Genomic DNA, 15,160 nt, shown 5'->3' on the forward strand with positions numbered 1-15,160 from the left:
TAAACACTTTTACCGTCCTGGGAATCGTTCCAAGGTATCAAATTAATTTTCTGAGTGTAAATAAAATGTATTATTTCGTATTGTATATTGTATCGCATTCCCCTTTGGTCACTTGTTAAAGACATTCATTTTTTATTAGCCTATATTTCACTCAAATAGTTGGGTTTGGTATAAATTTTTGATCAGATCCACAACAAATAGTGTATCTACGCGCAGAAAGTTATATCGAAACCATATCCAACTATAGCAGTCATCACGTGACTTTAGTGACGTCACACATCACCCGTATCAAGCCCAAGTAAAATGTATAGAAATGCATAGGGGCTTTCTGGAATCGATGAAATACATTACTTTAAGTTCATGATACTAAAAGTGTGGGTCTATATAGTAATTCCTCATATCTTTAGAAATATAAATATTCCTTTTGGAATAGTTTAAATTTTGATCTTCTCCCTTCCAAATGCTTTTGAAAATTTGTCTTGTTGCCTCGATAGTTCACACTGTTAAATCATACAACTACGATAAATATTTGATTTTCTGTCGTCTTTAACCTGAAATTGCGATTTAAATAAAACAGATGGAATAATTGTGGGTCTTTGTGCTTATTATTATATTCATAAATATTTGAAATATCGTATACAGAATAGTTTAATTTTCTAGTATGTCCCTTCCAAATTGATTTGAAAATAAGCTATTTTCAAAAAATCTGCTATTATTTTTCAAGATGGCGACCAAATTGACAGCGTGGGGCGACATGGTAAAAATATATTTTGTACGATTTTTACAATGAAAATGAAATAACTGTTGGATGCTCGCGTTTTCAGTCATTGTCTTACCTTAAAGCAGCATGTAATCGAACATTGGTTCCTTTTTATCAAGCTTAACATGCTGTTGTTATTTTTATAAAATTTTGAAAAATGGCGAACAAATAATTTTCAAACGTAGAGGATGTTCGACACTTATTTTGTTAATGCACATAATTCAATTTATTTTCACTGTTTATATTGCAATTAAATATGACACGTTATTGTAACTATAAGAATAGCCTAAGACATAGCTAGATTAAGGAGATATTAATTAAGTCATAACATCAACGTGATCAAAGAAAAAAAACATGGCCCCTAATCACGATGTAAGTTTTGACAATACCCATGTAGATGCATGTTTTGACAATACCTATCCCGGTTAGTGTTGTCTGATTATCAATGAAATTCTTTGCAATATTATTTTATATTCAGAAAAGAAGGCAACGAATGGATATAAACCGAGGTGAACTAAATATATTTTTCAATTATCTTTAAATAATTCATCAGGTAACCAGTAAAAAATCCTAATTGAACCAGTCACATGCAGAGTTATCGAACGTTATTATGACTGTAATAGTTGCATATGGTATTTCTTTTACTAACTTATGTTACATATTTTACGATAAAAATCATATTCGAAGACATTACTAAAGTGTTGAAAAGATCTCCTCTACAAATTAACTTATTTCAAGGATTAATGAATTTGTTTGAATTATATTAAAATTGACGTGCTTTATAAACAACATTGTTTCAATCCATTTCATACAAATTCTATAGGTATATCCAAATGAATGATTTTTGTTAAAAAGTTTGGAGTATAAAAACGTCATTTTTGTTTGGTTTGATACATTTAGTTAGGATTACTGAGTAGTAACATGTGAACGATATATTAATCATACTTGACTGACATATCCATCATTAGCTGATTTATAAACCGGTCAATGTGTTACTTTATAATTTTAAGTAACTTTAAGGGAATGATTTCTTATGCATGACGTTACTTCGTTAGCGTCTTGTCCACATTAATTTTCATTAAAACGCTAAAATGAACGGCAGTAATTGCATTTTTAAAAGAGCATTAATCGTGCGTGAGCGATTCCACGAGACTTAAAGAGTTAAAAGCAACTGAGCAGCCTTTTTACCAGAATAGGTTGATTACAATTATTGATGATTCTGTTAAACGCCAACGACAAAGCATACACTGATGGTGACAAGACATTACTGCACTCAAACAATATTCAACCATCCCCCACACACCACGCAGATGATAGTTGGGGCTTGGTTTGGGCGGCTTGATCAAATATTGTCTTATTATAAAAATAGACTTATCTAAATCAAACAAAATACTGTCTTTGCATTAAAAAAATATTTAAGATTATCACTACACAAAGTGATCACCAAACTAGCAAATGACATTTGTTTAGAATTTCCTTAAAATAAGACAAATATACGGCAAACATAACCAGGTTTAAAATTAGAGATACACAATTTTCATAATGTAACTTGGTATTTGAAGGGTGTTTAATTACCGCTTTAACTAGTAGAGCAAAGTCTAAAGAATTAAACTCATGTTGAGGCCTTGACTAAGTAGGGTGTATCTGGGTTTTTTTTGTGTTGGTCTTCGTAATGTATCCGGATTTTGTTTTCTGTAATTAGTTAATATTTCAGTTTTATAATGTATATCTTTTATATTCATTTGAGAAATTTACTGTTGGCAATAGCATAAATTGTTCTAAATGATAAGGATGTTCTTATCCAAAGCAGAAAATCCTGGCCGTATTTGGCACAATCTTTTTGAACTTTTGATTCTCAGTGCTGTACAACTTTGTACTTTTTTTACTTTCGAACTTTTATATGTGGGCGCCACGGTTGAATCTTGTGTAGACGAGGCGCTTTTCTGGCGTATTGAATTTTAAACCCGATTCCTTTTGTTAGCTATTATTAATGTGTTTCTTTGACTAATATATTCTCCTATTTATTTGTATTGTAGTCCTGTAATATTATGTTGTCATTTTAATGTTATATTTAACATTACCATCTAAGTGCGAGGTTTGGCAAACCACAAAACCCGGTTCAACTCACCATTTTTTTCTTTAAAAATGTCCTGTACCAAGTCAAGAATATGGCCATTGTTATATTAGAGTTCGTTTCTGTGTGTGTTACATTTTAACGTTGTGTTTCCGTTGTGTCGTTTGTTTTCTCTTATATCTGAGTGGGAATTCACATTACTATAAGACGTGTCACTGTACTTTTCTATCCTAAATTCATGTATTTGGTTTTGATGTTATATTTGTTATTCTCATCGGATTTTGTCTGATGCTTTGTCCGTTTCTGTGAGTGTTACATTTTAATGTCGTGTCATTGTTCTCCTCTTGTATTTCATGCGTTTCCCTCAGTTTTAGTTTGTTACCCCGATTTTGTTTTTTTGTCCATAAATTTAAGAGTTTTGAACAGCGGTTTACTACTGTTGCCTTCATTTTCTGTGTTACTTATGGTATTTCGTTTTTCAGTATTAGAAAAAGTAAAGTTAAACAATGGCCCGGTCTTATTCTTTCTTAGCCTACTTACAATGTTTTGTAAAAAAAAAATAACATCAATCAGTTGAGTTATGCCACCGTAACTGAAAGTTTGTTCCATTATTGACATATATTTTTCGAAATACTAGGATTCTTTTATAACCGGCATAGCTTACCTAAGTCGTATTTGGTACAACCGTTTGAAATTTTGGGTCGTCAATGCTCTGAAACTTTGTAAATGTTTGGCTTTATAACTATTTTGATCTAAAAGTCACTGATGAGTCTTATTAGATTATAAGTCTGTTACCTTTGATAACCATATAAAGTTATTCCAGATAACACGTTTTTTTAATTTTAAATGCTAAGAAGTTTTAACTCTGCTGGTTGTTTGAGCATATAATGAAGTTGTGCATGTGGTCAGACTTTTGATTTTGATATTGATATTTGCTTTTTAGGAAGATCGTTGAACTTTGTTTTTTTTAGGAGTATATACTTGTTTTTTACATTTATTGAATGGTAAAGTATAGAATGATCTATTTGCTCCCATCCTCAACTGTGAGTATCTTAAAATAAAACTATGTATTGCGGGAGCTTCATTTGTGTCTCCCAGTCACACTAATATCTCAAAGAAATTCCCATAATTGCTAAGATATAATGCATGTATTGGGTCCTACTAAAATGCGCCCGGGAGCGCCCGGGTGAAGAAAAAGCGCCCGGGAAAAAGAAAAAGCGCCCGGAGAAGAAAATATAGCGCCCGGGGAACAGAAAAAGCGCCCGGGGAAAGTATATTAGAAATTTTATTGGCATGAGACAACTTTGTTAAGTTATGAACATTGATTTATTTTTATTTTATAAAGTAATTTGCAAATTCAGATAATTGACATTTGTAATAAAGCAAAAAAACAACTATGAATATTTCAATTTTAACAATAATATATGAATACTATTTCGAAAGACTGATAATGGATCACAGTTTATGCGCAAGATTTATAAAATGTAAGTTATCAAAAGACATGTTTTTCATGAACGATATCAAAATGAAAAATGTATAAGACAACTCAGCTTTCACAGATAAACATTAATTTTATCAAAATTCAAGTCTAAGCATTAAACCCTGATAAGCATAGCCATTGCAACAGTTTTAGTTTTATAAAAAGATATACAGTAACTTAATCTATCTCAGCATCTGTATAAAAAGTGTTTGAATAACAAAATATACTTTTTGATCGAGGACAATGTCTTTCATGATTCTTCTTTATACTCTTATTTATATTTATTTTCTAAACTCATATACAATTTTGAAATCTAAAATGTAAAAGTGCAACAATGCTTTAGATGTAGCATCGTACATATCCCCATTTATATTAAGTACAAAACGAGCAATGTTTAGTTATTCTTTAAGGAAAAAAAATGTTGTAATAAAATATTTTTATTTTCTTCTCCCGGGCGCTAATTGTCTTCTCCGGGCGCTAATTTTCGTTCTCCGGGCGCTTTTTCTTTTCCCCGGGCGCTTTTTCCGTTCCCGGGCGCTCCCGGGCGCTTTTTAGTAGGACCGCATGTAATACAGTGTGGAGTGTGGGCATCTCTTTGGCTAGTTTATTTTGTATCTATACAGTGGAGATCAGTTCTAACCTCTCATTAAATCTGTCAGAATCTGTCAGGAGAACTGTTCTAGAACAGTGCGTAGAACTGTCAGCCTGACACCTTTTAGTCAGTTCTAGGTTAGAACTGTTCTAGCTAGAACTGACTTGGTCAGTTCTAGCTAGAACTGATTTGGACAGTTCTACCTAGAACTGATCCTGACAGTTCTACCCTAGAACTGATCCTGACAGTTCTACCTAGAACTGACCAAATATTTGGTCAGTTCTACTTCTAGAACAGTTCTGCGGTTAGAATTGATTACAAATTCTACGGATAGAATTGATTTATAAATTCTACGGCTAGAATTGATTTATAAATTCTACGGCTAGAATTGATTTATAAATTCTACGGCTAGAACTGATTTATAAATCCTACTGCTAAAATTAATTTATTAATTCTACGGCTAGAATTGATTTATAATTTTTAAGAAATCTTTGACTACATATAAAGGCTTCGACAAAATAGCGATTAATATTATAAAGAGTTTTGCTATTTTGCCGGTTTTATTTCAAATTTTTCGTCGGCAAGAGAACATGTTTAACCCCGCCATATTCTGCATGTATCATATGTGACTGTTCCAAGTCAGGAGCCTGTTATTCAGTGATTTTCTTTTGTTGATGTATTACATAAATTATTTGTTTTTCTTTCATTTTTTTAACATAAATTAGGCCGTTAATATGGGGGAGGGGGCATTATTATTTCAATTGTTTTACATTTGTCATTCCGGGAGTCAGGATGGCTCGTTTTAAATAACAAAATTATCTGACCATCTATAATGTAATACGTTGTTCCGGCGGATCCAGTAGTTTTAAAAGGGGGTGGGGGTCCCAACCCAGGAAAAAAGGGGGGTCCAACTATATGTCCTCATTCAAATGCATTGATCGTTCAAAAAAGGGGATACCCCCTCTGGATCTGCCATCGATCCTAAACTGACCATATTTGATTTCTTTATATAAAACTATAAACTTTTAGCTGCACACTGCAGGAATCCATTTTATTTTTAGGCAAGGATACCAATTATATTGGCAAACATTAATGATTTCAAAATTTTATTTGCAATCAATTTATAATACTAGCATGTCCTCTTTTAATTTAAAATATTGAATCTCATACAAATGTGATATCTGTTTACGAGTAGTTTTCTTACCTCGGATGGACCTGTTATACAAAAATCTTTTGACCGCATCAATCTAAACTGACCTTATTTGCTCTTTCTATCTGCAAATCTATATAGCTGCACAGTAATTCAGTTATAATTTTAGGTCAAAAGGGACTGTAATATACAAGTTACAGCAATATTGGAAAAAAAATGACTTCAAAACTTTGTTCGCATAAATTTAAAGTGCCAGCATGTCCTCTTTTTATTCAAAGTATTGAATCTTAAACAAATATCAGTAGATTTCATACTTCAGACTGAGTTGTGTAATAAAATCTTTTGACCACATCAATCTAAACTGACCTTATTTGTTTTTCTTCCTGCAAATCTATATAGCTGCACAGTAATTATATATAATTCAGTTATAATTTTAGGTCAAGAGCGACTGTAATATACATGTACAAGTTACAGCAATATTGGAAAACAATGACCTCAAAATTTTGTTCGCATGAATTTTAAGTGCCAGCATGTCCTCTTTTTATTCAAAGTATTGAATCGTTAACAAATATCAGTAGTTTTCATACTTCAGACTGAGTCGGGTTATAAAATCTTTTGACCGCATCAATCTTAGCTGACTATGCGGTATGGGCTCTGCTCATTGTTGAAGGTTGTACAGTGACCTATAGTTGTTGATGTTTGTGTCATTTTGGTCTTTTGTGGATAGTTGTCTCATTGGCAATCATACTACATCTTCTTTTTTATATATAAACTGACCTTATTTGCTCTTTCTTTCTGCAAATCTATATAGCTGCACAGTAATTCAGTTATAATTTTAGGTCAAGAGGGACTGTAATATACAAGTTACAGCAATATTGGAAAACAATGACCTCAAAACTTTGTTCGCATGAATTTATAGTGCCAGCATGTCCTCTTTTTATTCAAAGTATTGAATCGTAAACAAATATCAGTAGTTTTCATACTTCAGACTGAGTCATGTAAAAAAATCTTTTGACCACATCAATCTAAACTGACCTTATTTGCTCTTTTTTTCTGCAAATCTATATAGCTGCACAGTAATTCAGATATAATTTTAGGTCAAGAGGGACTGGAATATACAAGTTACAGCAATATTGGAAAACAATGACCTCAAAACTTTGTTCGCATGAATTTATAGTGCCAGCATGTCCTCCTTTTATTCAAAGTATTTAATCGTAAACAAATATCAGTAGTTTTCAAACTTTAGACTGAGTTGTGTAATAAAATCTACTGACCGCATCAACTAAAACTTACCATATCTGCTTTTTTTATGCAAGTCTATATAGCTGCACAGTACTTCAGTTATAATTTCAGGTCAAGAGGGACTGTAGTATATAAATAACTGCAATATTGGAAATAAAAGACCACAAACAAAAAATTTCATCGATTGAGAGTGCCGGCATTTTCTTCTTTTATTCAAAATATCGCATCAGAAACAAACATCGTTAGATTTCATATCTGAAATTATTTGTCTGCATCAATCAAACCTGACCATATTTGACAGCATCAACCAAAACTGACCATATATGACTACATCAGCCAAAACTGACCATATTTGCTCTTTTTTATGTACCGTTAACTCTTTTAGTTGCATAGTAAATCTGTTTTTTATATTGTTATGTAAGAATTGATTGTATAATACAAATGATAGAAATACTGGAACACTTAATTTCTTTTGCATCAATTAACAGTGTCAGCGTGTCCTCTTTTTAATCAAAATATTGCATCATTAACAAATTTCAGTAGTTTTCATACCGACATGACCGAAGACAGACTGGTATAACAAATTGTGTGTCTGCAGCAACCAAAACTGACCATATTTACACTTTATGATGTAAATCTTAATATATAGATAATTATATACATGTAGCTGTATAGTAAATCACTTATAAAATTGAGAAAGGAAACGGTGAAAGGTGTCAAAGGGACAACAACCCGACCAAAGAGCAGACAACAACCAATCACAATGGATAGTATAATTCAAATGACAGCATGTCCTCTTTATATATTCAAAATATTGAATTGCTAACAAATTTCAGTAGTTTCAGACTGAGTTGTTTTAATAACAACATTATTTGACCGCATCAACCAAAACTGAACATATATACTTTATCATGGCCTCATTGTAAACCAATAATATTTCTATGTCAGGATAGATACTGCATGATAAAGACAATACCAAATTTCAAAATGGATTTAGTGCCCCCTTATTTCCTCTCTGTATCGATAATATTATGGGGTTATTGCATGAATATTGGGGAATATTGTCCCAAGTAGAATTTTATATTGCACGAGCTTGCAAGTGCAATATATGTTCTACGAGGGACAATATTCCCCAATATTCATGCAATAACCCTTTTATTGTATAGCAATATAATATTTGAAAGTATAAATTGGTATAAACTGACGTTTTGTCGTTGATGACGTCATGAAATTATTGCACTAGTGCAATAATAGAATTTATTGCACGCTAACTTTTGGTTACTTTCTATGGGAAATATTATATTGCTATACAATAATATTATTTATAAAGAAATGACTGTAATATTTTTCTCTCTATGAAGAAATAACATAAAAAAATTTGGTGCACACTGAATAACGCAGGTAGCAGGTTTTTTTAACAGTGTATATACAATTATGTTATAAGCAGTGGCTGTTTATTTTTGTATTTGGGTTTTTTAAGCGCAGGACTTGACGCTTTCTCTGGAAGTGGTGTCGGCATTACCTCGAGTCACAGGTTTCCATGAATTGTTATTTTTCAAGTATGGTTTTTCACCACATTTTTTATGTTATTTCAAATAGACAGAAAAAAATATTAGTCATTTCTTCTAATTTAATTCTAACTTCCAATTTAAACCTTGGCAAACCATGAAAAAACGTTGATGACGATACGGTCACATGACTAACTTTTATCTACATGTATGGGCTGATTACAAAATAACGTCAGCCAATCAGAGACCCGTTACATCCAAAATTAAATTATTAAATAATGAATCGTCACAAAAGTGACTTTTTAAGTCAGTGTAGTTCATGATGGTTTTTTTTTTTAAACAAAACTATTTAACTGCATCATCCAACACTTCGTGACTGATTCATATACTTTATTTTAAATGATGAAAAGTACATGTATGAGAAGTTCTCTTCTTGGAATAATTTGAAGGAGGAAAATGATTGGTTTTGTTTGTAGCCTAAAGTCCAGTGGCAAATGTTTCATTCATGTTCACATTGAGTATATTTTTCTGACGTTCCAACTTCCACACTCCCAGATTATTTACGAGATAATGCAAATGTAGCCTACATAGTTTTTTTACGTTTAACAGCACTTTTTTCGTTAAAATATCCCATAATTCATCCACTGTACAGAATCTCAAATCATGAATGTAAATCCGAGGTAAACAAGGTAAACTAAGATTAAACTTCCATGAATCAAATGCAGAGTTTTATGAAGAGCCTGTCAAAGACGGGGAACGAAGAGACGTAAACAATGATGTTTTCTATGCAATCTTATAAAAATGTTTCTCCGATGAGTTGGATAACCTTCAATTCATTTCGATATTTGTACATGTATAAAGTTTGATTAGTAAAAAATATAGAAAATCTGCTATTAAATAGCAAAGTAATTGGAAATGATTTATTTCTTCTAAATTCTAAAGTGCCCTTACTGTAGTGACGTCATTTAGAACTGTTCTACAGTCCTGACTGATTTGGTCAGTTCTGCTGACAGTTCTACGGTTAGAACTGATTTGGACAGTTCTACCTAGAACAGTTTTAGACAGTTCTACGCTAGAACTGATCCTGACAGTTCTACCTAGAACTGATTTAGTCAGTTCTACCTAGAACTGATCCTGACAGTTCTACCTAGAACAGTTCTAGGGCAGAACAGTTCTAGCTAGAACTGTTCTAGGACAGGTTAGAACAGTTCTATGACAGATTATTCTGACAGTTCTAATGAGAGGTTAGAAGTGATCTCCACTGTAATTGTTTCACATTCTGGAATACCAAATCTTGCTTTAACTTGATAGTCGATAAAGTAGTTGCTTAATTAATTGCTGGAAGCTGTATGGTGACCCGTGATTGCATGGTCACATCTTTGGACTTTACGGATAATTGTATAATTTTTGTATCACATATACTAGAAGGTCGTAAACCGACATGGTGTCAACAAGCACGAAATTCACCTCATTGAAAAATGTATTGATATAATCATATTATCAAATAGCCCCGAAATTGGCCAAGTTGAAGTAATGGGTATATATTCATATCAGAAAACATAAACATCCGTCAACAAAATATATTCCTGTTTTCCATTGTAGATCTGTGGATTAACAACGTATACTCAACTAGTTCAAAAGATTCCCGCGTTTTACAAATTTTTCTTGCATCTTCATATTAAAAAAAAACTCATCATAATTACCGGGATTGAAATTTAATATGTACGTCAGACGTATGTTTCGTCTTTAAAAGACTCATCAGTGACACTCTTATAAATAAAATGTTAAAAAGACCAAGTAAAGTACAAAGTTGAAGAGCATTGACGACCACATCAGTGTATTTGTTAAATTTTGCATACAGAGTTAAAAAAGGAACCTTTGATTGTGAAACAAAACATATCAAAAGTACATATGACCTATAAGGAAAGGTAATACCATTTAATTAAAGCTATTATTGGGCAGGGTAAACACATACTAAAAGTACATAAGACTTTGATAAAAACGTAGTTTAGCAACTATAGGACAAGACAATCGATTTGTTGTTGTATCATCAATGATTGGTTTTACTTCAAAGAATCTAATAATAATACATATCTTCATTCTTAATCAAACGGCGTCAATTATTCATCCAACAGAAGAAATTAAAAAAAATATCAATAATTGTGAAATTACCACTCAGCGATCAGACCATTTATATGAAACGTATTGGTGAATGTCTATTACCGTTTACGTCAACACTAACGATTGTCTGTTAGTACCGCTTACGTCAACACTAACGATTGTCTGTTAGTACCGCTTACGTCAACACTAACGATTGATTGTCTGGATATGGGTAAACTATATCCATTAACTGACGAAGCTGACAAGTTTTTAACCGAAAACAAATTTGGTCCTGTGTTATATACCTTCACTGGTACAGTCGTTAAAATGCCGAATGACTGTCCTCTAGAGCATGATAGAACCCTTTGGGACTAATTGAATAGTCCCCTACAGTACAGACACAAATGTCATAAATACCAAATTAGCAACCACTAAGTTGATTCTAGGAATAAAAAGCAGTCCGCTAGAACAGTATACATGACAACTCGTTTTAATACTAATTAGTTATCAAAGGTAAACACGACTCATCAGTGACACTCAGGTCAAATTGGTAAGAAAACCAAATAAGGAAGTATTGAATATGTCAACATTGAGAAAGCAGCTGCTGCATTCAGAAACCTAAATAACGTATGAACCAACAACAGAATATCAAGAAAGACTAAGATATGATTGTATGTTAGCAGTTATGCTTTACAGTTCAGAAACATGGAAACAACTAAACAAATAAAAAAAGTTGAATTCGCTGATTTAACGGACCCTGTTTGAGACGAATAATTAACATCAGATGGCCAAGTGTACATTCAAACAGTGAACTATCAGAAAGATCAGATGTGAGGAATATAAAAAATGAGATCATGAGAAGGTGGTGGAAATATATGAGACATATATTGTGAAAGAATAACAACCGACATGAAAAAGTGCAGGCATCGACAAAACAAAGGACAAGAGAGTCGGAAGACCTAAAACCACACGGGGACGAGTTATATTAGCAGAGATTAAAAATATAGATAGAGAAAATCGTGAATCATATGCTTCAGAACATGAAGATGATCCAGACAAACCAGATTATTAATTGATATTAATTTATGACCATTGTATTTTAAAGTTCTCAAGAACAATGTCATTTGTCTGGCGTTCGACAGACAGTAGGAATAAACAGAAACAGTTACAGGACAACGACCCATTCACCCAAGGACATCCGTATTATCTCTGTCTCCCAAAGAACATAAAGGAAGAAATAATTAAAACGTTTTACAATGTAGAAGAAACAATTATCTCTGAAGAACACATTTATCATTGTTTCAAGATGATTTGTTTAGCCGGGGTTATTTAACGTCGATACATCCTCATTTATACTAATAGTTTAAATTGTTGTTGTTCAAATAATGATGAACGACGTACTTGACTTTCACAGAAATTTATCTACAATTCTACAACATGGCATGGCGATGTTTTGAATTGTCGAAATCAGCCTGAGAGAATCATAACATGGAGATCAACTGCTTTAAAAAATATGCCAAAAATCATCAGCAGTATTAAATATCTTAATTGTTTTACAAATAAAATGGAAATTACAAACATATTTCAGATGGGGAAATCTAAAATATCGCTATCTATACTTGCTATACATTGAAATACTTGGAGATTGACTGTCAAAGTGCTGACTAGCTTGCTTTTTTTTATTTAAACTATCCTCGTGGGAACACTTGGTAGTTTGACTGTCATAAGGTTGTATAGCTGGCCACATATCGAAACTATAGAGATGGAAAACAAAGAGCTTGACTGGAATAGTGGTTGATAGCTACAATGTAGCTTGTTACCTAAATGAACTCATCATAGATATCAGGACTAAATTTTGTATATACGCCAGACGATCCTCGTAAAACATTTGGAGGGTGACTGTAATAGTGCTGACGTACTGGCTAGTTACCTTAACGATCCGTAGGGAACACCTTTAGAGAATAAGTAGTTTTAAATTAACTCAACAAATTCATTACGATTTACTTAAAGTTTTCGTTGAGCATGTAATGCATAGCTATGGCGTCGCTATAACACATTTAATCGCCCCACTGTCTATAGCTCATCTCTTTTATAATATTGCATATCACAGCTTTGTAATGTCAAATACGTTGACCCGGCCTTAATAACTTTGACCCGAACATATCAGCAACGTCATAATGTTTGAACCGACAACGGAACTTATTCAATCATCTTCCGGTTGTTTGTGAAACTAAGAAAACAGATTCAAAAGACTCAAATACAGCCCGATGAATCGATTATCATATTAATATTGTAAAATATCAGCTGTTCGACACATTATGAATGCTCACTCGACAAAAACTTCATCTGATGTCAGGCAGCATATTTCACCAGGCGTTGTCAGTTTATTTTCGATTTATGAGTTTGACTATTCCCTTTGGTATCTTTCACCCCTCTTTTATATTTTACTATACCAATATGCAGACAACCTGATAATCGGTACGAAGGCATCCATGTCAGAACCTATAGCTAATGCCTTGTTTGTGGTAGTTTCGTTTATCGCCTAAACGTTTTCAATTTTTACTTTACATGTGCATTATCAAATTTATCATAAGGTCTGCATCTTTTGAAGATTCTTTCTTTCGAACTTCGAGACATTGGGGTCAATGTACATGATTTTAATATCGACGGGCTACAAAATTTACACGACTTAACCAAGTATTCGTATCAACCAAGTTCATGCATTGATAAAACGGCAATTTTACGGGGACCGAAAAATTATTTCGACTTATCCGAACTTTCGACCAAACCGAGGTTACTGTGATAATAACTTAAAACAAAACTTCATATGATTTCGAATGATGAAACACTCATAAGCATGTAAAAAGACAGCCTCAAACATACAGTGATAATAATACTAGAGAAACTAAAATGGCTTACTTCTCTTTCTCGTCCTTGAAACCAAATACACATCTATTTCAGTCAAGATGGGTGGTCCCATTTTTCCTTGGAATATTTTCAAGGCTAGAATAGGGAAGGTGTGTAATATTGATCTAGGGAATATTGTTTTACTTTGATTCGCTAGTAATCACGGAAATATGCCCGAGACATGAAATGCTATAACATAACTTTTACATATTGCCAAAACATTCATTGGGAATCATTACATCGCAGTGCAATCTTCTAACTGTCAATTATCTTTCATCGTACAACAAAAAACAATAACAGATAATACAAAAAATCATATTGTTAACATAGCTACTGTCTTGTGACAACATGCGGTTAACATTGTTAGAGCCTTGTGACAACATGCGGTTAACATTGTTAGAGCCTTGTGACAACATGCGGTTAACATTGTTAGAGCCTTGTGACAACATGCGGTTAACATTGTTAGAGCCTTGTGACAACATGCGGTTAACATTGTTAGAGCCTTGTGACAACATGCGGTTAACATTGTTAGAGCCTTGTGACAACATGCGGTTAACATTGTTAGAGCCTTGTGACAACATGCGGTTAACATTGTTAGAGCCTTGTGACAACATGCGGTTAACATTGTTAGAGCCTTGTGACAACATGCGGTTAACATTGTTAGAGCCTTGTGAACGATTGACATGTTTGGATGCTTGCATTCAATGTTTTGTAAATGCAACTTGTAAGAGGTCGTGGTGAATAAGTTGAATAGTCAAACATATTGAAAGATGGGTGTCTATGTCGATAGCTTGGAAAGAAACAGAGATTAAAAGGCATAAAATATATTACTCAAACACAAAAGTTGAAAAGACCAAGGACCCCAAATCAAAAGATCTTATATATATATATATATATATATATATAAGTCACTCATTAAATACCAGTTATAATTATATTTCACTTATTTAAAATACAAAAAGGGAAATAACTTTCATATAGAGTCTCAGGGTAGCTTTTTTCAAAATAAAACGTAACATTCTGAGGATTTAATGAGCAATTCGAAAAAACAAATGTATGGCTTTCTTTTACGTGGTTGCGAAGGAGTATTAATAACAAAAACAACAGTGTTAGGGGAGATACATGTAACTCTCACAAAGAAAAGTGTGGCAGTTTCAAAGGCGTATAACGTGTATGAAATAATATACACCAAAAAAGATCATCACAAAACCAATACTAAATCATATTATTATTATTATATTTGATTTTAATAGTCCAAATTTTCGAGTGGATATCGCGGACTTTTATTTTCCTATCGTAACGGTTACAGATTAGGTTGTTCTGTTGTACGTTTTGCTTTCATCTGCC

The sequence above is a fragment of the Mytilus trossulus genome, chromosome 1 (assembly GCF_036588685.1).
Source record: "Mytilus trossulus isolate FHL-02 chromosome 1, PNRI_Mtr1.1.1.hap1, whole genome shotgun sequence".
In the NCBI taxonomy this organism is placed as follows: domain Eukaryota; kingdom Metazoa; phylum Mollusca; class Bivalvia; order Mytilida; family Mytilidae; genus Mytilus; species Mytilus trossulus.